This window comes from Sinohyriopsis cumingii, chromosome 5, assembly GCF_028554795.1.
Source record: "Sinohyriopsis cumingii isolate HCF-2022 chromosome 5, ASM2855479v2, whole genome shotgun sequence".
Lineage (NCBI taxonomy): Eukaryota > Metazoa > Mollusca > Bivalvia > Unionida > Unionidae > Sinohyriopsis > Sinohyriopsis cumingii.
The window spans coordinates 128,754,881-128,779,330 of NC_142965.1; positions in this window are offsets into that span (position 1 = coordinate 128,754,881).

Here is a 24,450-nt window from a genome sequence, read left to right on the forward strand (position 1 = left end):
GCATGTATTTATAGCTAGCCGGGTGGGGTGTGTGTCGGGGTGTGTTGTTAGCCTGGCTGCATATCTGAGGGTGAGTTTTTGTCTTCTAAGGTGGAGCGGCAGTTCTCCACTTAAGATTTGAAGTTCCACTAGTGATGTGGATGGTAGTGCACCAGTGCAAATAATTAGGGCCTTTCTTTGTATGCTATCTAGTTTTTTGAGGTTATTTTGGGGTGCCGAGTTGTAAATTTGGCATCCGTAATCTAGTTTAGATCTAATTAACGATTTATATAATGCTAGTAAGGTTTCTTGATTGGATCCCCAGGTGGTTCCTTTAAGGGTTGTAAGGAGGTTAAGGTCTTTATTGCACCTTTTGACTAGTTCGTTTATGTGGTGTCCCCAGTTTAGCTTGGAGTCATAATGCATTCCTAAAAATCGTGCTACATTTACGAATTTAATTTCTTGATTTTGGATGGTGAATTTGGGAAACTGATTTTGTAATTTACGTTTGGTGGTGAATAATACTGCTATGGTTTTTTCATGGGATAATTTGAAACCCCATTTATCAGCCCATTTCCCTATTTTGTTTAAACTTGTTTGAATATCGCTGATTACTTTGTGGTTGGAGGGGTTTCCTGCTCTCCATAATCCACTATCATCAGCAAATTGTGAGAGTTCAATTAGTTTTGATGTTAAGTTGGTGTCCAAGTCATTAATCATGATGTTGAAAAGGGTTGGGCTGAGTACGCTCCCTTGTGGTGTACCGTTTTCAAGTGTGTGTGGTTCAGAGTAGGTGTCGCCGACTCTGGTTGATATTTTACGGTCAGCGAGGAAGTTTTCAATGAATTTAAACATTCGACCTGTGATGGCGTAGTGGTTGAGTTTGGCTAATAAGCCTTTGGTCCATACAAGGTCGAATGCCTTTTCGAGGTCAATAAATACTGCAATTAAATTCCTATCAGCTTTGCGTTTGGAGTTGAACGCCAATTTAATTGCGGTTTCTAATCGTATTAGTTGATCCGTGGTGGATCTTTTGTTTCTAAATCCGCATTGATTATCGGAGATTAAATTATTGCTCTCTAGGTGGTGTTTGAGTCGGTTGGTGACTATGGTTTCCATGATCTTACAAATGTTGTTTGTTAGGGAAATGGGTCTGTAGGAGTTAATATCGTTAGGGTCTTTTCCTTGCTTGGGTATTGGAATTACTATTGCGTGTTTCCATTTATCGGGTAGTTTGCCTGAGGTCCATATTTGGTTTAGTAATTTAATAATTGTTTGTTTAGTGTTATTTGGGATATTTTTGTATATTGTGTATCCTATTTGATCTTCCCCTGGGCTAGTTTCGTATTTGGTTTTCAATGCTAGGTCCCATTCGTAAGTTGTAATGTCTTTATTTAGGTTCGAGACTTTGGGACCGAGGTCTTTAAAGAGATTACTATGGGTTCTTTCTACTTTGTCCCTATGTAATTGAAATGCTGGGGTGTGGTTGGTGTTGCTACTCATATCTGAGAAATGCTGAGCTAGTCGGTCAGCCTTTTCTTCATTAGTCATGGCTCCAGCTATTTTTGGAGTGGTGTTAGTTGTCTTTCCTCTAATTGATCTAATCTTATCCCAGACTTGTTTGGTACTAGTTGTGATATTGATATTCGTGCAGTAATTATGCCAAGTTGATTCCTTTGCCTGTTTAATTATGTTTTTAAGGTTTTTCTCCTTTTGTTTATATATAGTGAAATCAATAGAGTTTTTAGTGCGTTTGAATTTATTGAGGGCTTTTTTCTTATCAGTGATGGCTTGTTTGCATTCATCATTCCACAATGGGACTCCTTGTTTATGTGGGTTACCACTAGTTTTGGGTATGTTAGTGGTGGCTGCCTTTAGTATGGTATCAATCAGGTCTTCGTAATATTTATTAATATTATCATTTTCTATGTTTTTGGTGTCTATTTTGCTTAGTGTTTCATTAAATGAGGTCCAATCTGCTTTTGAATATATCCATCTAGGGGTTCTTTTTAGCGAGTTGTATTGGACCGTCATCTGCAGGGTGACTATTACTGGAAAGTGGTCACTGCCCAAGGGGTCAGTTTGATCCACTCTCCAGTCCGCCACCTGGGTTATTGATGGCGAGCAAATGGTGAGGTCGATGGCGGACATGAGACCGTTTTCTGGGTTAAGGCGTGTTTTTGTACCGTCATTTAAAATGGCTAAGTTAGATTCTGCGGTCCATTCTTCAATCAATTTGCCTCTTTTGTCCGTCACACCGCCCCCCAATAGCTCGTTATGGGCATTGAAATCTCCACAGATGACGATCTGATTTACTCGTTTGTGATCATTTATTTGTTTGTAAGTAATTAAGTTAGCTGTGCCTGATGTTTCCCCTGGGTCATAAATATTTAATATTTGTATTTGACCCTTGCCTGTATGAATTATTAAATTGATCTTACCTAGATCATGACCAAACAACGCGCGGACGTGAAGGAAAACATCCCCCTACTTTCTCATTTCATATAATAAAACCCAAACTATACTCTTCACATACGCTAAGAAACAATAAACAAACGCATAATCTACTATTCACACAAACTTACGTGAGCAGTTACAAACACAAACACAAACACAAACACACATACACTCACACTATGAAAAAAGAGTTAGTGTTTATATTCACACTACTCTACCTACACACATTGGCAAATGGATAGTTATTTCTTTTCTAGAGTATTGGGTAGCCCTGAAAAGGGCTGTTGGTTTTTGTTTTTTTGAACTCCAGATGCACCTATCTAATGATGGCACCTTCCTGGCCTGGCGCCACACACGCATCTTCTTCCCCAGTCTCCTTTCACCTTTCTTCTTGGGAGTGCAGAGGCAGGATATGTGGCTTCAGAATCCCAATTTTCGGTTTCTGGGATTCTGAAATTTCTTCTTCTCTCCTTTTCCTCCTCCTCTTCTTTGTTTCTTCTCTCCTCCTCTTCTTTTCTTCTTTTTTCCTCCTCCTCCTCCTCTTTCATTCTTGCTTCTTCGACAATGACCTCCGCGGCCAGTTCATTTAGTATGCGCCTGGCATATTCCAGGTGCATCTGGAGTTCTAGCAGTTTCACAATTCTGGTGTTCATTCTTCTGGTGGTGTTGATCAATCAACTAGGGTAGCTAGATTGCCGAACGAGTTTCAATTTATAGTGAAAGCGCGGACGTGAAGGAAAACATCCCCCTAAAAAACATAAAATTGATCTTACCTAGATCATGACCAAAGAACAAGAACGCGCGGACCTAAAAGAAACACTCACTCACTTTTTTATACTGCTCATCACTATTCTAAAAATTTTTTTCATGAATCACTTCAATAGACTATTCACATACGCAAAGCAATAAAATCAAACCCCCGAATCTACTCTCCCACACCTCAAACACCAAAAAAATCATTTTAATCTACTATCCACATCAACGTACGTGAGCACTTACAAACACACAATCTTATTCACAAACACATACCCTCACATTTTTTAAAAAAGAGTTAGTGTTTATATTTACACTACTCTACCTACACACATTGGCAAATGGATCGTTATTTCTTTTCTAGAGTATTGGGTAGCCCTGAAAAGGGCTGTTTGTTTTGTTTGCTATGGCATTCTTTTTTAGTTTCTAAGAATGCGATGTCCTCTGAGGATAGACTTTCTGGCGATAGGTCTGCTTCTTCGGAAAGAGAAGAAGAACTCTTTGGTGTCGATACGACAATCGACAAAGCCTCTGTCAGCTTCAGGTTGCTGTTGTTGTTGTTGTTGTTGCTGCTGCTGCTGTTGCTGCTGTTGCTGCTGTTGCTGCTGTCTCTGAAGTCTGTACTTCTCTGTCCATTCTTCTTTCTCCCTGTTCATTTCTTCTCTGAAGAACTCTTCTATCAGGTCTTCAGTGACTTTTAACATTCTCACATTCTCTATTTCTTCTGGCTTCGGTATCAGACTGTGTCTGACCCTATGCAAATTCACGTAGGCTTCGTTTAGCTTAGCTAGTTTGGAGCACATCTTCTTAGGAGGATGAGTCGACAATGGATGGTTAGACTGGAAACAACCCCGGTTCTTAAAGTCAAAGCGCGGACGTGAAGGAAAACATCCCCCACACGGTTTTCGAGCCGCAACGTTCAGTGAGTGTCATGAGAGGGATAGTAAGAAATGAAAGAGCATCAATACAACATTCTTATAGCTAAACAAAAGACAAAGGCATTTTTTTTTAAACACAACATTTTTTATTCAAAAATCACTTAAGACTAAACAACAACTATTAAATATTTTTAAAAAGCTGCGACTTTCATGTAATACATATATGTAAACTTTCTGATGAAACATATCCACATAGAGTACATGTATGTACGATAATGCTTGCCTTTATGCGCTTTTTAGAATTACCAGTAATATGTGTAATCATCACAATATAATCACGTAATTCCTCCACATCTATTATGTACAAAAAGTCATTGCTTTGATGGATGGATAGATATCGATAATAAAATATACTACTACATCAATGTAATGATTTTCTATGTAGATGCAAATAAAGAACATGATGTGTGTGTGTGTGTGTGATTTTAATTTTTAAAATAGCTTTAACAATTTTTCAGTCATATTGCTAGGATGTCCGCAGTGTGGCAGTTTATATTGATGTCTAGTAGTGTAGCATCATGCCTCAGACATGTAGCATGATGTCACACCCAGTCACATTATTCATACCCCAGGCATTAACCTATTAATGCTGAGCACCTAGCCAGGCAGCTGTTAGTAGCATTTTTATAAGTCTTTGATATGACTGGACCTCCAGTGCGGTATAAGAATGGGATGTACGATACCATTTGAAAACATTATAACTTCATCCTGATAAGAAAATAATCAACTTATCAGTAGAGTGGCGAAAACCCTCGTTGAACTTTTTTTCACAGTCTTCCAGTGTGTGGCATAACCAGTGCCGGATTAAACCTTGTGGAGGCCCTTAGGCAATCGAAATATTGGCCCACCCCCTTGCATATTATCTGCAAATACGTTTTTAATTTTACCAACCATTTAATAAACCAATTTTATTACGCAAAACAAATACTAACAATTATTAATGTCATTAAGAAAATTAACATTTTGTGTTATTTAACAAAAATTATTAAATATTATTTTGATCTGTTGTCGAGGGGCCCATAAAAGGCGTGGAGAACATAGGCAGGTGCCTACTCTGCCTATTTGGTAATCGGGCACTGGGCATAGCCAGTTTAATTCTGCCTCACTGACGCATGTTTCCTAAAAAGAGTCATCATAACTGTAAAGTCCAAAACTCTACCATATGTTTATACTGCTAAGAAGAGTGTATTTTGAAGCTTCTTGGAAAGAGTGTAAATGACAAAGTGGATATGTTCCTTATTTGTAGCTAGAGTTCTTCTAAATAAATATTGTTTATCTCTTATTTAATTGTTCCTCTGGCCAGAGTCTGATTAATGTTTTCAAGTTTAGATTTCGACAAGCTGCATATAGAGTCTGGCTTCTTCAATGTTGGTTTTGTACTCGTGAGCATCAGCCATCAAGCGAACATCCGTGATACTTCAATTCATTCTCCAACGTACATCCAATCCATTCAGCAGGTACTTCTCTTACAACTACAGACCCAAGTGTAAACGACCAGTCAATATAAACTGCCATTTTGTTTCATTTTATTTTGCCAGTCGACAACCCTACATTGCAGTCTGGACATTACCGGCAGTCATTGATCTGTCGTTCGACTTGCCCGCGTGGATTGAATTATATCCACCAGGACTTTTTCATCGTCATTACGGTATGTTGCATGCAAACAGCTCCATGTCTGTATTGAATCTCATTTCATCATTGTTAAAAAAACAACAACAGTATAGTAATCAGAAACGGTTATATCTCTGACGGTTTTTCACATCCTTGTCTTTTTCTTTGCATTATCTGTGCAGTGTTAACGGTTTTCTTCGTCTCTTTCTGCCTTTTGCTCATTGCTCAGTTGAGGATGACTCGCTTCAAAGGTGGATTTATCGGTTTCTTGGTGTTTAAAGAACTCTTTTCATGTCTAAATCAATATGTTTTCACTTGCATTCAGTTACGCTTGGTTTGTATTACCACTGTATGGATCAACTGTTTCATTTCTTTAAGGCAGCATATTTTAAGGCGTGTAATATTTGGTAAAGAAAAGGTTTCAAAACGAATGTCGCAGTACTCTCGAGCAAGGACAATGTATCTCCAAAACCATTTCCTCGTATTTGATCTATTCACGATTATAACTCATGTTGCGTGTTTGCCATCTCCGTCACAACATGATTGGACAAGAAGAGCGTTATCCGTTTCTTGAAATAAAGCTTGAGTCACAATTACTGATATTGAGGGACTGGGGTTCATTTTCATCCATCCATAGGGTCAAGTAGTACAGTACAGATGTCCTTCTGGAATTGTATTTGCTCACCATTACTGCTCTAGGAGATGACTGGCTATCCATTCTAATATGTTAGCAGACATTTTGGCTAACAAACATTCCAATCCACCCCTTGAATGAAATCACTATCTGTCGAACACTAATGATATTGCCTAATTTCCATCTCCATGTCACATCGTCCCAAATTTAAAGAAGTAGTTTCGCCTTGTGAAATAAGTTCTTATCTAAGCACTTTATATTGCTCCAAATCTTGCGTCGTTTCAATGACGTCTTACCACGGAATTCGGTGCATCACACCATGAAGCAGTAGCGGGATCATGATTATTATACCCATGTATATTTTTGTGCTCGTTATAGTCTTTCTGGAGATTCATATTTCTTATAGTACTCGCATTGCAATAGCTTAAATATACATACTTATTTTTGTCACTTGCGTTTCACTTGAATTCTTACAAAGTAGTGGTAACTGTGTTCTCGTAGATCTAAACGTAGATTACGGATGCGATTTTCTAAATATACCAATGACCGAAGTCACCAGGTAGTGTCTGGATAGACCACGGGAAAACTGTGACATCGAGGAGACCATTTGGCATATACAAAGTAAGCTATAGCATTTCGTTCCCATTTGCGGATTTGCACGCCACAGCTGCATTACTGTGCCTTGTCTCCTCTTCTGTCGTGTACACAGAAATCGCGCTCTAGCTAAAGCGCTCGGAGAAAATTCTGATAGGTATCGTGGCCATTTTCCTTTTTCTTTAACCGTATTGAGTGAAGTCGCAAAATCATACGAGTCACGCAAACGCACGGGAAACGTGTATTTTTCTCCAAGCCACGATTCTTCTAAAGAACTCGAGTCACAAGTATTACTTCCTGTTCAGTTCCCACGGAAAAGTCCCATACTATTTTTAAAGCATGTTTTCCTCTCTCGATTTTGGTGGTGATACAAGAGTTATACTTAGCTTTGAAGTATAGAGTCTGTTAAGGAGCTGGGTGAACAAATCAAAGACCATTTCCAGAGCCACCAAGTTCTCTTGAAGCTAGATGCTATTCAATATTGCCAATTTTTCTGTGTTTGTTTTTGCTGGTATTTACGCCTGTCTGTCTGAACAATAGTTTTGCTTTCTATTTTTTCGTTCAACATTTTAATTTGAACTTTTTTTATAATTCTTTTTTATTTGAAGATTTTAAATACCTTTTTGAGCGAACTTTTTGAAATGCTCATGAGCATGTTAGTAGTATATGGGGATCTTATAGGGTCAATGGGACTTATCATTACAAATACCCTTGGGAACATATAGGGTCTATGTAAATTTAACATGGAGAAAAATCGTGGGAACATATAGGGTCTATGGGAATTAACATGGCCAAAAACCTATGGGACTGTATAGGGTCTATGTATATTTAACATGGCCAAAAACCCTTGGGACTGTATAGGGTCTATGTAAAATTGAAACAGGGAGGGTCTCTATTTTTTTTTTTAAAAAAATAAAAAATAAAATAAAAAAAGGGGTAGGCAATTCAAAGACTATCTCTTTTCGGGAAATATGGCTGGCCCTGAAAAGGGGCTTTGGGTTTTTTTCTTCTTCTTTTTAACTTCTTAACTTCTTCCACCATCCTCTTATTTTGTCCATCATTCCTTTCTTCTTTTTCTTTTCTGTTTCCGGCAGCCAGTCCGGGTGGCCCATGGCCCTGAACTTCTCTTGGATTTTCATCCAGTTTGTGTTCAGTTTTTCAAATTCATCCTTTTTTTTTCTATTTTCTTCTTCTTTTCTTTCTTTATACCATCTCTCTTTAATCTTCTTGACTTCTACCTCCATCACTATTCTCATCAACTCCTCTCCTTTCCTCAGTCTTTCCTGGCCTCTCTCCACATAAGAGCACTCTGTCCCATGTGACATTTTTTCAAGAAAGCACCTGACTTTGCTTGCATTGTCAAGTGCTTCCTTTAGGCTTCCCACTCTGACATAGGTGGGATTTATCATACCTCTCAATCTTTTTTCCTCCTCTTCAATCATTCCTGCTATCACTTCTTTGGCTATGTTTAGACATTTAGCGTAGTCCAGGTACTCTGCTATCTTCCATTCTTTTTCCAGTCTCTCCACTACATAGATACCATCTATTATCCAGTTGTATATATGTACCAAATTGTTGAACAAGTCACTTGCAACCACCATCTTCGTTTTTATTATTCCGTAGAATGGTTCGAACGACGAACGTGGTGGGTTATTATAGTGAAAGCGCGGACGTGATGGAAAACATCCCCCTAAAAACATAAAATGGATCTTACCTAGATCATGACCCAACAACGCGCGAACGTGAAGGAAAACATCCCCACTTTTCTCATTTCATATAATATAACCCAAACTATACTCTCCACATACGCTAAGAAACAATAAAGAAACCCATAATCTACTATTCACACAAACTTACTTTATTAGTTACTAACACACAATCACATACACTTCCACTATTAATAAAGAGTTAGTGTTTATTTTCACACTACTCTACCCACACACATTGGCAAATCGATCGTTATTTCTTTTCTAGAGTATTGGGTAGCCCTGAAAAGGGCTGTTTTGTTTGGAACTTCATGGACACCTGGTTAATGGTGGCACCTTCCAGGCCTGGCGCCACATACACATCTTATCCCCCAGTTACTTTTTACCTTTTGGGGGCAGAGAGCAGAGGCAGGATATGTCGCTTCAGAATCCCAATTTTCGCTCTCTGGGATTTTGAAATTTCTTCTCTCCTTTTCCTCCTCCTCTTCTTTGTTTCTTCTTTCCTCTTTATATCTTCTTTCTTCTTCTTCTTTATATCTTCTCTCCTCCTCTTCTTTGTTTCTTCTTTCCTCCTCTCTTATCCTTCCCTCCTCGACAATGGCTTCCGCGGCCAGTTCATTTAATATGCGCCTGGCATATTCCAGATGCACATGAAGCTCCAACAGTTTCTCAAGTCTCGTGTTCATTCTTCTGGCTGTGTTGATCAATCAACAAGGGTAGCTGGACTGCCGAACGAGTTTCAATTTATACTGAAAGCGCGGACGTGAAGGAAAACATCCCCCTAATAACATAAAATTCATCTTACCTAGATCGTGACCAAAAAAAAACAACAACGCGCGGACCTAAAAGAAACACTCACTCACTTTTTTATGCTACCCATCACTATTTTAAAATTTTTTTATAAATCACTTTAATAGACTATCCACATACTCAAAGCAATTCAATCTAACTCCAAATATACACCTCAAACACTAAGAAAAGATATCATTTTAATCTACTATCCACACCAACTTACTTGAGCTCTTACAAACACAAACACACCAACACATACCCTCACATTTTTAAAAAGAGTTAGTGTTTATTTTCACACTACTCTACCTACACACATTGGCAAATCGATCGTTACTTCTTTTCTAGAGTATTGGGGTAGCCCTGAAAAGGGCTGTTTTTTTGTTTGCTATGACATTCTTTTTTAGTTTCTAAGAATGCGATGTCCTCTGAGGATAGACTTTCTGGCGATAGGTCTGCTTCTTCGGAAAGAGAAGAAGAACTCTTTGGTGTCGATACGGCAATCGACAAAGCCTCTGTCAGCTTCAGGTTGCTGCTGCTGCTGTTGTTGTTGTTGTTGTTGCTGCTGTTTTTGAAGTCTGTACTTCTCTGTCCATTCTTCTTTCTCCCTGTTCACTTCTTCTCTGAAGAGCTCTTCTATCAGGTCTTCAGTGATTTTTAACATTCTCACATTCTCTATTTCTTCTGGCTTCGGTATCAGACTGTGTCTGACCCTATGCAAATTCACGTAGGCTTCGTTGAGCTTAGCTAGTTTGGAGCACATCTTCTTAGGAGGATGAGTCGACAATGGATGGCTAGACTGGGAACAACCCGGTTCTTAAAGTTAAAGCGCGGACGTGAAGGAAAACATCCCACACGGTTTTCGAGCCGCAACGTTCATGAGAGGGATAGTAAGAAATGAAAGAGCATCAATTCAACATTCTTATAGCTAAACAAAAGACAAAAGCATTTTTTCAAAACACAACATTTTTTATTCAAAAATCACTTAACACTAAACAACAACTCTAACATTTTTTAACAATAATCCAACACTATAACATCAAACCATTTTTTTCAAATCACTAACATTTTTTCTCAATGGACAATCTACTTTAAACAAGGCTGACAACGTTGTGAATGAAATTGTGATTTCCACTGTTGGAAATCATTAGGCCATTGATGGACACTACGTTTCCTAGCTTGAGACGAAAGATAAGCATAATGGTCACAAAACCATCGATCTACTTTCACATCGTTTCTAGCAGAAGAACGAGGATCGAAATGAGTCACTAAATGTTCTAAGGAATAGCCCAGGCTGCGATGATGCAGAAAATACACACAATATTGTCCACACACCAAGGAATCTGTGCCTTGTAATTTCACGTTATTGAATCGGGTGGTTTGAGCATTTCTTCTCATAAAGTCGATGATATCGTCTTCCAAAGGGGGCAATCCGTACGAATCGAAATATTCCACACATCCTTCTTGAGGAAAGTAGACGGCTACTCAGTGGGTTCCTGGGAGATGACTGTCGTCCGTGTTGATCACGTAAGCTTGATGGTCTTTAGGTTTGCGATGAGGGAGTTCATCTTTAGCACAGACGACAGGATTCCAAGAAGCCGTATATGAACTGTGGTTCAAAAGGTAATAAAGTTCCCAGGTATCCATTGATTTGTGTTTGTTTTCTTCTTCACAGGTAATAATAAGTCGTCAATTCGATCCTGACTTTTTGCTTGAAAATGTCTGACGAATAAACGGTTATTCGTTCTGTTTCCTCACTCTGATTCAGGAGAGCTTCGATACGATGGATCTCTTGAGTGGTTAATGGTGGACAAGAATGTTCACGCAAGTCTTTATACCACTGGTGCAACACGTCTTTGTTCGAGATGAGACTCCAAGCTTCGTCCAGATACTCGTCCAATTTTTCTTCTTGACTCAACATCAGGCATTTATCGTGCTGAATTTGACTGGGATGATCGTTTTGACATCCATAGCAATTTTTCTTGATCAATTCCGTCATTTTGTCGACCAAGTGTTTGGCAAAACAGGAGACTAAATGGGCTTCTTGTTCTGGCCATCTCGATTTCATCATGATCACTTCTTCTTCCACAGTCTCCTCACATTTCATGTCCCAAGTTTCTTCACTAGGTAAAGAGGGATAACAGTCTTCCATGACTTCTAATAATCTAGAATGACTTCTCTCAAACTGTTGATTTCTATGGTATTATCGAATTCTGCATACAGGATGACGTTCACTGTTGCTGGTAGTTTATCTGCAAACTGAAGTTCCACACGAATCTGACCAGATTTTATAGGGTGGAAATGTCCCTCGTCGCTGCCTTGGTCTGGAGTGAAATCGAAAGCCCACAAAGCATAGCCTCCTGCATATTCGTTGTACTCAATGCCGTGACTGGTGTTGGTTCCTAACTGGCCGGTAGCTTCGTACAGGGACAAGTACGATCTCAAGTAATTGTTCTGGGTAAAGTCAGGTTCGAAAGGTCGGGTACACAAGGTCTTGCCATCACGACTGACTTCGATTTTCTTTACGTTGAAGTGTTGAAAGTTGAAAGGATTTTGAGCGAAGGCTCCGTTGAAGGCTGAATTCGAGACCATACCAAGGATTAAACGTTTGGGTAACTGTCCTTGGAACAGATGATCTTCGGTCATGGAATGCTGTTCAGCAGGAATGGTGAAGGTTTTCACTTCTACGCTTCGTATGGGATACTTGGCGGTCGTTCTGCTCAACGTTTGACTGATGTCGTTACCCACTTTGGGTAACACTTCCACGCGTCGTACGTAGAGTTTGGCCTCTAAAATTGTGCTTTTAGGATTGCCAGTCTTAGTAGCATCAGCATCAGCCAACAAATGGAAAGCGGTACTGCTACGATTCAGTCTCAAGCGAAGATTGACCCCGTTTAGCAAATATTTCTCTTGCAACCACATGTCCAAATGCAAACGATCCATCAGTTCTAAACTCTTTTCTTTTAGGATTTTGCTTCGTCTTGCCTCAAAGCCGTCATTGTCAGTTGCGTCAAACTTGCCCGCTTCGTCATCTACCCACAGCACACAGGCATTGAGATGACTTGTCTTGGCATCTGTTCCATACGTCAAGAGATTTTCCAGGTAGGCACGGTAAGGGTAAGTATCCATGCTGCTGCTGACCAGTTTGTTGTTCAAGTACAAGTCCACTGAGCTGAACAAGGAATGCATGAAATTGTTGACGGGAGCTATATTCTCAGTGTCTGTTACTTCACCATTATCCTTATCTAGAACTTTGACTTTCAAGTACAAGTAACTGCTATTCAGATCGATGTAATCTTCGGGCTGTCCCTTGATTTCAAACTCGATGGGAGCGGAATCGGTCAGTGAGGAGACGGGGTGAAATTCCACCCACTGGGATTCTTGCATGGTCATCATGGTAGGGGGCATGGCAAACAGATCCAGTTCCGTCTTGGAACAAGCGCAAGACTCTCGGTGCATCATTTTGTTCTGTTCTTTCTCAATAATCGAAAACGTCTAAGTCTCGAACGGTTCTTCTTTTCTTGGCTTTTTTCGCTTGAAGTCTGGTGAAAGGGTGTTTTCTTCTTCGTCGTCTCTTTCTACCTTGTCCTTGCTGAATGCCTGACTCGGTAGCGTGCAGGGCATTTATAGGTGTGTCTCGTCGGCCTAAAATGTCTTTGCCCGTTTGCAGCAAGACATTTTTGCCTGCCCTCATGAAGGCTTCTTTAGGGTTTTGTTTGTCGATGATGACATTTTGGAGAAATTCTTTGTCTTGCGTCAGTGCCGCATCTTTCAAGGCGTGCAATCCGCGTGTCACCATCGGTTTCAACACTGGGGCCACCGAACGAAAGGCCGATTTTAACATGTCTCCTAAACCGTGTCCTCGCTGTCGAGCCACCCCTTGGTACACTGGATACATGACTTACTTACGAGTCGTGAGAGAACCGTTTTCGAAAATGGAGTTTCACCGTGACTTTTCCTTTGGTGAATGGAATATTTTGTCCCAGATCTCCTTTTATAGTAATGTTGACCGTGTCCAAATACGACTTGCTGACCGGCAAATAGTGAGGATGGACAAATTCGCGGTGGACGTGGTAAGTGTTTCCACCTTCCTCGTCAGCGTTCGTGGCAGAATCCACTTTGAAAGGAATGACACGCAGTAACGGCACGGAGGTGTGGCCCACCACGTTGTACTCCACCACATCGGAATACACAAAGATCAAATTCAGTCCTTGGTTCAGTTCTACCGGGGTACGAAAATACTGGCCAAAAGTCACGTTGTCAGAAATGATGGGTAATTCGCCTTTCTCTTTTTCTACTTTCTTCCTCATCTCCATGTCCCCGCCCAACATGTCAAACAATTCAGGACAAAATACAATGGACACGATTTTAGGCCGCTCAAATTTCATCAAGAAGCGACGAGCTACTTTGTGGTACTCCATGGTGACACTTTTGTTCTTGACAATCTCAAAAGCTTTCCCAAACACGCCATTAAACCTGGAGGCTATGGCGCTGACCAAATGATGACCACTGAAATAATAGCCTGGGAGAATGGACAAGTGGTAGGTGGTCGTTTTAGTGTTTTGATCATAGTCTTTAATGTCAGATATGGTTCTCTTATCCAACTCCTGTTGCAATTGCTCGTCATGAACTTCCACCTTAAAAGAATTTTGATTGGGAAGGACATTGAGGACTTGGGTCGGGTGAATCATTTCTACTAAAGCCACTTCCCAATGGGCTTCGTGATCTAAGGGGATGGCCTGAGGTAATTTAGCCGTGTAACAGCACAAAGTGTTGTTGGGAAACGCCTCCATGGAACTGTCACTGGGTAAGGTTAAGTAAAATTGGTTTTGGTGACTCATAATTCTAGAGTTCTGTGGCTGTCCGAGGGGTTAGTGGATATCAGAGGCGTGTCTCCGCCCAAAATGGGGTTCTGGTTGTGGTTGTTGGAGTGGTGACTGGCACTGGCACTGGACACAACGTTCCCGTTCGAGGAGAATTTCAGGGAGGGATTGGGAAGCAGGTAACCGATGCAACTGCTCAATAAAATGGTCCACAATTGTTTGTCTCCTTGTTGCAAACTCAAATTGGCGATGGCTGCCCCGATGACACAATACACCACGAAGATTTGGCAGAAAAAGACGATTTGCGTTTTAGGCACACGTTCTCCACACCACACCCACAAGGGTTGTTTTTGTAAATCTTGCACAGAAGAACTGGGTGAAGGAGGAGTGGTCGACGTAGCTGCGTCTGCTGTGTGAAAGGGCATGATGGTCACTTCTTTTTATAGTCGATGACTTGCGAAGCGTCGATCCAAGAATCGAAACTGGGTGGATATCCTTTCCAACGTACTTTGACTTCTTTGACACGTCGTTTGCCCACTTTACGGGTTCTGCGTTCGAGAATGCTTTCGATGTCGTACACGTCGTCTTCCTTTTTGGTGACACGTTGTAACTCGGGCAAATAAAACGTTCCTTTGAGTACTTCTCCGTTCATGTCTTCCAATTTATAGACGGCAGGATGACGGCCATGCACTCGTCCAGTGACGCGAAACAATTCGGTTGTCCAGTTAGGTAAGTAACCTTTGTCGAAAGTGCGTTTGGTTTTGCCAATGCGCACCCAATCTCCTACGGTCAACTCTCCACTTTTCTTGGGGACAGCCCTCGTCGGGGACGTACCGAACAGACGCTCAAACACCAACACTTCATTGTCGGGAGTCACGTCTTGCGGGGCACGTCCGATGCTTCGATGGTAAGATTGGTTGTACGCTTGCACCAGGTGCGGTAAGATGTCGATGTACTTCAGAGTGTGGTGATGCGTAAAATATTTCCACATGCGTTCTTTCAAAGTGCGTTGAAAACGCTCCACGATGCTGGCTTTGGTTTCGGGATTCTCGGTGGTAAAAAAATGAATGTCACGTTTCTTTAATTCTTTTTGGAAAGCTTGGTTCAGAAATTCGGTGCCTTTGTCCGTTTGCCATCGAAGAGGGTGACGGCCACTTTGTTTCAACACTCGTTGCAGGGCTCGCACTAACTCGCTGCTGGATTTGGAAGTCAAGGGCACGACCCAGGCAAATTTGGAAAAGACGTCGATGACACAAAACAGATATTTGTAGCCACGATTGTAGCTGGCCAAATGAGAGACATCGGCTAAATCGGCTTGCCATTGATGATCGATGCCTTCCACTCGGGTGCGACTTCTGGCAAACTTGCGTCGAATGGGTTTGTGCAAAGTGTAGGTAGCTTGTTCTTGTAACCATCGTTGCACTTGAGGTAAACGGAGACTTTTCAGTCGCGTTTTGGCAGCACGATACAATTTTTGAACTCCTGCGTAACCTGCAGGATGCGAGGGATCGTAGTAAATGCTAGCTAAGACTTTTTCCATTTTTTTATGTTGATTGGTGTCTTAATAAGGCACCCACTCTTGGAAGAGGCTACTCTTTTTCTCTTGGGGTATTTTCTTGGATTGCAAGGCTTTGCGTGTGCGACCGGCAATAGGTGTCGAAGAGGAGGATGTCTGAGCAGGGGATATCGGTTCTTGTTTCACTTCTGTCTTCACTTTCGTTTTCTCTTGTGATGAAGAAGGGGTGGCCATCATCTTTTTAATCCATCCAATTCTGGAGGTAGGTGGTGTTGTTAACTTGCGTACTTTTTCTGGTGGAGTTTGAAACCCTTCTTCTTCTTCTTCTTTTCCTTTTTCTGTCTTGACCACTGGTACCGGTACTGGTACTGGTACTGGTGATGGTGCTGGACTTTTCATCAAGGTCTTAAAATCTTTCAAAGTGGGTAGAGCTGTTTCGTCTAAAGCTTTCTGGTGAAAGAGTTGCAGTCGTTGCAAGAGTTGACCGTACTTTTGCGATTTTTCTGTTTCGGACAAATCTTGGCGATCCATCAAGGATTGCAATTCGTGTTGTAACTGGGACATCTCGCTCAAATTGGGATTGGGAGGTAAATGCGGGGTGCGTTGTTCTTGCCACCGATGGTATTCCATCCATCGTTTGTAAGGCACTAAAGCTAGTTTTCGTCCTTCCATGGGGTTGTCAGGGGTCGATTCTGAGATCTTGGAACTTCCGAGGCCTTTTTATCTTGCTCCCACCAGTCCTCCCAACATGGTTCCCAAGACTCCTTTCAGTATGGGGCCTAACAAGAGAGGTAAAATGCCTCCACGTTGGACCGACATCTTCTTTTTTTGACGAATGGGAATTTTCTTTTGAACCATTTGGCGAGGAACGTGACGATGTTTGCCTAAGCATTGTTTCTGGTGTTTGGACAAAGGAATTGTGCCTTTCAAAACGTTCAAACAACATTCGCACACGGTATCGATGACCTCTTTGGAAGCCGTTTGAATGAGGTTTTTTCGTAGGGGTGGAGAAGCTTTGGACAGGACAGATAACAGGTCCCCATGTTTCGCTAAACGTGGTGGCAGTCCTTTCCTTTTCTTTCCTTGGGGTTTTCTGGAGGGTGACATTTTTTGCTTGTGGGTTCCGGGACATGCACCGAACAGACACTAACGTCGATGACTTAACGCACGCCCTTTTATCTTTTTTTTTGGGACTATCGCTTTGTCATAAAGGTGACAATGTTTTTCCCAAAATCACCAAGGAATCCTCCCCTTTGTTGACGCCTCTTTTTCTTGGAACGACTGTGTCTTTTCTTAGGGTAATGTCGATGCTTGGCTAAGCGCTTTGTCGGATGACGCGTCTGCCTTTGTCTCTTTCTTTTGTGGCTTCTTGGAGGTGACATCTTTTTTACAAGTTCACTGATACCCCGACTTGGTCACAGGCTCTTTTTATACTGGAACGCGTCGCCACTGATTGTCTTTACGTTTTATCAGTTTGAGGACAGGCATGACACGTCGTGCAGGGGTACGCAACGGACTAAATCGAGCCAGTTCTTGCTTGGACAAATCCAGTAAACTTTGTAACATGCCCGATCTTTCTTGGACTTTGATTTTGGGAGAAGGTACTTTGTGAGCAGCAGCCACTGCCACTAAATTGGAGGGTCCTGCCACTGGGGAAGTTCTTTTGGGGGTCATCAACGGAGATGTTCTTGGTGTGATCAACGTCTCCAAGTACTCTTCAGTTCTGGGTGTCATCAACGGAGAAGTGGATGAACGTGAGGATGCCGGAGACGCAGTCACTGCCGTGGCAGGTCGTGGTTTGCGAGTGTAAGGTTGCGTCCTGGCCGAAGTGCCTCTCTTGCGACTAGTTTTCTTCTGTGGACTTTTCTTTTTCTGAGGACTTTTTCTCTGTTTCTTTTTCTGGGGGCTTCTTTTCTTTTTCCGGGGTGGTGGTGTCTGGTAAGAGGAGGGTCCTGCCACTGGAGAAGTTATTCTTCTTGGGGACCTGGTCTTTTTCTTTTTCTTCTTGGGGCTTCGTTGGACTTTTGTCTTGGGGATAACTTTGGGGGCATTAGGATCCGATCTTAAGAGTGAGCGAATGATGACCCCTCCTAGAGTACCGCTCCCTCCAGGTTTCAAAATGATTTGTTTTTTGGTTTGAGTGTCAATGCGGGGATCGGCCAGTTGGACCAAAGCGACTTTGTTTCGATCGAAAAAGCGTTGGGTTTGATGAGGAATCTGAATGATTCCTTGGAGTAATTGACGTGCCGTCACCGTGAACCATCGTAAGACTTCTTTGAGACTAGCTTCTAAGACACGAGATCGTGTTTGTGGATCTTTTTCTCGACTGATGCCATACAAGGCACGAATCAATTTGACGGGAAGATGCGACTGAAGGGACGTCATGTTCACACTGTGTGAGACAGACGAAAAAGGGTCTGAGGTTTTTATAGATTTTTTGATGGGGAGTGAAATGAAGTCGAGGACGGAGACGTGTACAGGACAGGCCCTCCGTCTTGGCACCAGTGGTGAAACAAGTGGGTACGAAATCGCAAATCCTCGGGGGTCGTAGGTTTCAAATCGACGAGTAAATAGGCGTGTGACGTTTGAGTGGCATCGTCGTACGCCTGAGTCAACCAAGGCGTTCCTAACTGTTTGGCTAAGACTTGCACTTGCGATTTATCTCGAGGGCTTTTAAACAAGACCACGTAATGCGCATTGAGACTGATGGTGCGATGGGCTTTACTTTGTTGAAACAAATTTTGGGTGATGTAAATGACACTGGCATTACGGTGATGCCCTTTGCGCGTGAACCACAATTTAATTTCTTCTTCGTCTTCTCCTAACATGTCGTCGAAAATGACCAAATGGGTTTGACGGGAGTCAGAGACGATGCCGTCGTCTTCTTTAGGAATGCCTTCCACAAACACGATGGAATCGCCTTGACTTTCTCGCAAGAGGCTGTACGCCGATTGCCACTCTTTGTAACACCACACGATCCGTTGAGGGGGTCGATCGATCAAATGATGTTTATGTTCGATCAAACGTTTGACGAATTCGGTTTTGCCTGAACCGCTAGGTCCAGCAATGAGCATGTTAAAGGGATGGCGAAGATACAAAGCCTCCCAACTGGCACGATCTAAGTGTTCGTCGATGACTTTGACAGTAGAGGAAGAGGGAGCAGAGACAGCAGAGGTAGCCATGGTGTGAGAAATGACACTTGTGACACGAAAACAAACAAGACAAGAGTTTATATACTTTTTCAGAACACGTTTATTGAATGTTTTTTTTCAAACATGAATACGAAAGACAAAAATACATAAAAGCCAAAGGCTTAAGTACAAGGATAAAAGGCACATGATAACGATGAACGTGGAATAAACACAAGTGTCTGTACAACAATCACATCTTTTGGGTAATGTTCTAACCAGTTCAACAGGGGGTAAGGTCACACAAGTGTCCTCCCGAAAGGGTCTTTCAGGTCTGTCCACGACAGTCCTGTCCTGGGTGACGGGTTCTTCTGGCACCGTCACTAACACGGGTTGAAAAGTAACTTTTTTCCTTGAACAACTCTCGTGCATACTGGGCCACTTCTTGGGTCCAAGCCTCAAAATCCCATTCTTTCCAGGCACGGACATCTGTCCAATGGGGATGTAAGTCACAAGCTACACACACATCGTCATACACGTCTTGGGTAGCTAAAAGTTGACGAATCTTTTTTTCCCGTAGAGGTCGAGAAGTATCCAGATGAAAACGCAAGGCTTTGAGCAAAAGGAGTTTTTCGTGACCATTTAAGGCCATGGACGTGGTAAGTACTGATCGTAAAGAGTCCACAAAGAATCGGCTGGTAAACGAAATCCCAAAAAACAAGTCACTAAGACACACACCACTTGTCGTCCCAAATTGAATGGATACAGTTCTTGTAATAATCGATGGTAATGATCCACGGTTTGAATATGGTCATTGAGTTCCTTCCACGGAATCTGTTGGATGACATGTGACATAAGTCGTGGCATGGCAGCCTGTTTTTATAGTCTCTTTGTTTCGGAAACAATACACGTACTTTCTAGCCAGAGATCTTCGTTCTCCAGTAGGGAATCTAAATCTTGCATACTGTAACCGAAACTTCAGAGTTCGTTTAGAAGTTTCCTCTTCCTCTAAGTAGATTCCACGTAAAATATGTTGATAATCCTTTAACTTGTCTTCCTCAATGTATTGCTGTAGGTGAATCTCGAAGTAACCAAAATAATGAACATTTCGATCATTCACTAACTCAAAGTGTTGAACAAGGTCTGACCACTGAAACAATTTCTGACGAATCAGTTCTCTTATACCATTCAGGTACCAGTGGTTAAAGATCTGGTGACGTAACGGATGCAATTGTTCTTTACGTTTGACTTGTATTTTCACCAGCTCTCGGTAAATGCGTTCTCTCAACTCCACAGGCAAAGCACGAATGTTCTCTAGCAAAGTATCCATGAATAGGTCATACTAAATCCTCTTTGGTCTGACACAAGAAATGTACTCTTTGCACAAACATGGTTTCACTTCAGTGTCAAATTTAAATCGTTGAGTCACTAATCTACACATTACAATTCGTTCAGAAGTTTCCTCTTTCACTAAGTTGACATTGTGTTCAAGATGTTGGTAATTCGTTAACTCTTCCTCTGGAATTCGATGCAGTACGTTTACAATGATGTAGGTAGAATCGTCCATACCAAACCAATCCTTTTTAAAACTAGAGGATCGTTGATCAATGTCTGTCCGATGGAACACTTTCAATTGAATCAATCCTTGTATAGCCTTCAGGTACCAGTGGTTCAAACACCGGTGACGTAACGGATGCAATTGTTCTTTACGTTTCACTTGTATTTTGACCAGCTCTCGGTAAATGCGTTCTCTCAACTCCACAGGCAAAGCACGAATGTTCTCTTGTAAAGTATCCATGAACAGATTATTATGGTAAGAAGTTACTTCAATGTCTCGGTCCCACTAAAGGTAAGTAATGACAATTCGGTGACCATCGAGCATGTTCAACGTAGGCCGAATCTTGCGGTTCCCAGTGGTGAAGTGACACACCGCAACTGAAGCACTTGACTTTATCTCCTTCGCCCAAGTAGAAAAATCCGGCTCTGGCTAATTCTTCGGGGGTCGGTCCTCCCAGATACTTTGGCCATTTTCCTTTGAACGATTGAAGACGATTTTCAAAGTCGCAGTATTCCGACAAACGCACAGGAAACGAATATTCGTTTTTCACAGGTTCGTTTCGATGAGGGTTGAGTGACATGGGCAGGAGTTTGCTCAGGGCTGGATGACATCCGTAGGGAGGTAGACGTGAAGGTCGACATTCCCCTTTAAAACGAAACCCAGTAAAATGTCCAAGAGGACGAGCAGCATCGCTTTCGCATCCCACAGGTTTGACACGCACAGCATCACTTTCCATGATAGGGGTAGGGGCACTAAAGTTCCCATGATGCTTTACGGCATCGCTCAGGTCACAAGGTACAGCATCGTATCCATCGCAAGGCTCACAATCGCACTCGTCTGCAAACTCCGTTACGCAATTACAGTGGTAACCACATGGACAATCGCAGTTTCCTTCCGGACATTTTCCGTCGCAATGCCTGGGTCTTATCCATCCAGTATTAGTCACACTAGAGGAAGATACAACTTTTTTACAATCCCCAAACTGGAACGATGTCTCTTTCAAAGTATTCATCTTGTTCGCTCGGTCTTGGTAGTCACAATGAACTATCGATCTTGCCTAGGGTTCCTTTTTATATACAGACCAATACCGACGTGACCGTACGGCAACGTAAAGTGATTGGGAAGTCGCACTCGCTTCTGGTATACAATTTGATAGACTTTTTCCAAGGGTCGACTGACGATGTGGTGAGTGGGTAAACGTACAATCTTGTTCGGTTGATAGGTGGTCACTTTAAAGTTTCCATCCTCTCCCGATTGCAAGGCTTCTTTCAATACCCCAAAGTTGACCACTCGACTGGTACGATAATTCAGAGTCAGTCCTTTCACTTTGCACGTCGTGTGCACTTCTCCTTGTCTGTCCCGGTATTCGTAGCCGTAATTTTTGGGACCGCCACTGACGAAACTTAGAATCTTGTCGTCGGGATGCTCGTCTGTCCAGGCTCCTAAACGGTCTCCTTCGATGTCAGGGTGATGTTGAATCGGGTGATGGATGTAAATGCAACTGTCCGTGTCAAAGTACAGGACGCGTTCTTCTAACAGTTCTAAAGCTTCGTACAATTTTAAGCGAGCATGGGCTGTCACGTAAGCCGCAATGATGACATTTCCAAAGGGGTCGTCTTGTACAAAGTCCAGATCTTCTTCGTAATTGACTAAGATCAAATCCTCGCGAACGACGTCCACGTGTTTCATGAATTTGGTTTTGTCGTGAATCATCTGAAAGTAGCGGGAAGGTTCTGTCAAATATTCCGTCTTGGGTAAACACGGGCGTTGTGCCATTTTACCCCACAAGCAATTTAACATCACTTTGGCAAACGATCGCCTGCCTTCGTTTTTCTCGATGTGGTCTAAAGTGATGCCTTCTTGTTCGTAGTATTTCTCTTTGAATTGTATTTGGTCTTCGGGAGTGTGACACCAGGAAGGATAGCCACTGGCTTCTTGCTTCAGTTTCAAAAAGGCATCCACGTAGTCTGCGAAAATGCCTTTCTGAGTGGGGTCACCCTTGTGGTATTGTTGTGTCTTGGGAAAGTGGCAAATTTCGTACACTTCTAACAGTTGGTATCCCATGTCCATAGCTTTGAACAATTCTACGCTGACCCAGGTTCCCGTCAAGGCCCGTTCTTCCTGGCTGTGATGACAAGGCTGGTCTTGGTTGCACGTTTCGGCACAAGTACGGCACAAGGGAAACATCAGTTTGCCTTGACAATGGTGAGGTAAGACGGGATGGTATAGGTTCGTGGGAGGCAAAACTTTACACTTGATCAAGCCTTCGTATTGTCGAATGTTGACCAGGTCGATGTGTTCCGTGAACAATTGCGGGTGCCCTACAGGAAAGCGACAATATTTGCACACGTAGGGATACAGCGAACACACGTCCAAGTATTTGATTTCTTCTCCGTTCTCTTCGTCGGCTTGGTACAGCAAACAGGTGGCATTGGTCCTTCCTCCGTACAAACTATCCCTCGGGTTCAGCGGGTCCATGAACTGGTAACTTTCCACGAGGCGTTTAAACTCGGGATCGGTTTTCATACGGTGATCGTACTCGTGTTCCCACATTTCCACCACTTGGTATCCTTGCTGTTCTAACTTTAGGCGTCGCTGACAAGTGTCCTGGTACAAGTCTTCCATGGTTCGTTGCAAAAACTGATTTTTAGTGCCACGGTCAGGATAACAAACGGGACATCCGTGAAATAAGCAACCGTTAAACTCGTACACGATCTTGGGGTTTTCTAAGTCCCAGCCATCGACCGAATACGTTCCGATGGTCTTTTCGCCCCCTCCGTTGCGGGCATGCTGAATCCACTTGTCTTCCTTGTCGCACAAGTAATGTAACCAACGTAGGGCTTTGACCGAGTATTGACGCTTGACATAGTGGGTCGTTTGAGGACTGATGACAGCCACGGTGTTTTCAAGCATGAATCGTTGGCGGTACACTAAGGAACACGCTTTGGCAATGGTGCAAGCTTCTTTCAAAGGATCGACCCCTCCGTGTTCCATGAACAGTTCTCGAAATTTTCCACAGCAACGCCGTAAAATGTCCACGTCGGAACGACAATACTTTAGCATTTCTTCCTGAAAGTCGAAGGGGTCAGAGGCATGAGCCTGGTACCAAGCGTAGAAAGCTTCTCGTTGTTCGGTACGCATGTTGTCGGGGTCGTAATAGTGAGCCTCAGGCAAATGGGGTAGAACGGCATGTTGATTGGCTTCCGTATTGAAAAAGTGTGGAAAGTACCCTTTAGCCATTTCTGTCATTCCAAACGTTTTAGGCATTCGACTCAAAGGCATGGCCAAATAGCTCATCGAATCTTTAAACTGTACTTGTCCCACTTGCATGAAAATGATTTTGGCTCCGTTCAAAGTCACTTTAGGACGTTCGGTGCCATGTTCCGTATAGTATCTGAGAAGAAACTGTCCATCGTATCCGGAGAAATTGTGAGCCATCACCGTGGCATGACGATGACAATCTCCGTAACGTTCGATGTCCTCTTGGCTCCACGTCTTGTCGATGGGGTCTAAGACCCATTTGGCAAAATCGTCTAGCGTCTTTGGTCCTCGAAAGATTTTTTCACGCCCTCCAGGAATCTTGCTGCAGTGAGGGCAATGACTGAAGATAGGTTCTTGAATACACTTCTCGCACGCTCGATGAGCCACGCAGAAATTAGGAATGTGAATGCCAGTCTCTTGCATGCATTCGAAATCGAAAAAGATGAAATTGCCTTTCTTCTTCTTCTTCTTGTGACCGTCATCTTCCTCTGGTGGGGGTTGGTATTTTTGCATGTAACATTGATGTTTCAAGTCCACGATGTGGTGACAAATGTGACATTTTTTCTTTCCTGAACATACGTGTGCCTTGGCACTGTTGGTACGTATGCCTTGTCCACACGTAGGGCACAATCTCAGGAGTTGACAAGCACATTTCTGCTGTGAACCTTGCGTTTTCAGATGTTGTTGGTAACAGGTAGGGCTG